The sequence below is a fragment of the Protomyctophum bolini genome, assembly GCF_963924005.1.
Source record: "Protomyctophum bolini genome assembly, chromosome: 6".
Classification (NCBI taxonomy): domain Eukaryota; kingdom Metazoa; phylum Chordata; class Actinopteri; order Myctophiformes; family Myctophidae; genus Protomyctophum; species Protomyctophum bolini.
This window is the reverse complement of record NC_137867.1, coordinates 48,328,483-48,330,398: the sequence shown is the minus strand read 5'-3', so window position 1 is coordinate 48,330,398 and position 1,916 is coordinate 48,328,483.

Here is a 1,916-nt window from a genome sequence, read left to right as displayed (position 1 = left end):
TTTATACTATAAAGGATAAACTCTATACTTCACAGTCTTACTAAAGGATAAACTCTATACTTCCACAGTCTTACTAAAGGATAAACTCTATACTTCACAGTCTTACTAAAGGATAAACTCTATACTTCACAGCCTTACTAAAGGATAAACTCTATACTTCCACAGTCTTACTAAAGGATAAACTCTATACTTCACAGTCTTACTAAAGGATAAACTCTATACTTCACAGTCTTACTAAAGGATAAACTCTATACTTCCACAGTCTTACTAAAGGATAAACTCTATACTTCACAGTCTTACTAAAGGATAAACTCTATACTTCCACAGTCTTACTAAAGGATAAACTCTATAATTCATAGCCTTACTAAAGGATAAACTCTATACTTCACAGTCTTACTAAAGGATAAACTCTATACTTCACAGCCTTACTAAAGGATAAACTCTATACTTCCACAGTCTTACTAAAGGATAAACTCTATAATTCACAGCCTTACTAAAGGATAAACTCTATACTTCACAGTCTTACTAAAGGATAAACTCTATACTTCACAGTCTTACTAAAGGATAAACTCTATACTTCACAGTCTTACTAAAGGATAAACTCTATACTTCACAGTCTTACTAAAGGATAAACTCTATACTTCACAGCCTTACTAAAGGATAAACTCTATACTTCACAGTCTTACTAAAGGATAAACTCTATACTTCACAGTCTTACTAAAGGATAAACTTTATACTTCCACAGTCTTACTAAAGGATAAACTCTATACTTCACAGTCTTACTAAAGGATAAACTCTATACTTCACAGTCTTACTAAAGGATAAACTCTATACTTCCAGTCGCAGTGTGCCGCGGGTTCGACTACCGAGCCCGACACGGCCTTTACTGCATGTCTCCCCCCATCTCTCTTCAGTTTCCTGTCAGCCTACTGTCTGTCCCTTCAAAAAAACAATAAAAAGGCGTAAGCCGCAAAAAAATATATCTTAAAAAAAAAGAAGAAAAAAAAAAAACTTTTTGCACTTTCTGATAAGTGCTGGTCAAAATATTATACCACCGTACTTGACTTATAAAACTGTCCTCCCCCTGTTCATCGGAGTAAGCTTTTGATGTTCTTTGTCAGTTCTTTGTTCTTGGAAGTCTTCAATATTTTGATTTGTCATTTCCGGCTGTCATTTTCCACCATCTTGTGGTGTTTTCTTCGAAATACAGTTTGCTACTACTCAAGACAGATTTTGTAAAAAAATAAAATTAAAATAAAACACGTACACAAAATCATCTCCGACCGCGATCAAGACGTATCATTCAGATGTTTTTACATTCCGTTCCGATCGTCTACGATTGGCGTCCACAGTTTGCGGGTTTAGGGTTCCACTTAGAAACAAGACGCAACAAATCATTAACACAGTGTCCGATCACTGCCCAATTTACACATCGAGGGGCCTTGAAACGACAGACAAAAGTAACAGGTGGCGCCACGAGCGCTATGAATGTTGGCATACGTTGAAGAAACCAGATTATTTTTCTCCCCACCAAATCAGACACTGTACTGTAGGCCCTACAGTAGGCCTATAGCTTGTGAGTCTTGTGACAAACAGGGTTTACACTACAGTCACACTTACCATTTGCCTGTAGATTGACAGAATTGTCGGCAGGGCCCCATTTCATTCAACAACAAAAAACAATCACACCCGTGCACCAAAGCATTATGGGAATTGTAGTCCAGGAAGGAAGTGAGACCAGTGACGGACACTTTGAAATACTATAAAATATCTAAAAACACATAAAACATTAAAACCCCCAGGAAAGTGTTTCTCGTCTCCCAAACATCAATAAAAATAGGATCTGGTTTGCAAAAGGGAACATGGAAATGTGATGGGTAATAATAAATAGAAAGAAAATAAAAAAAGAGACATGG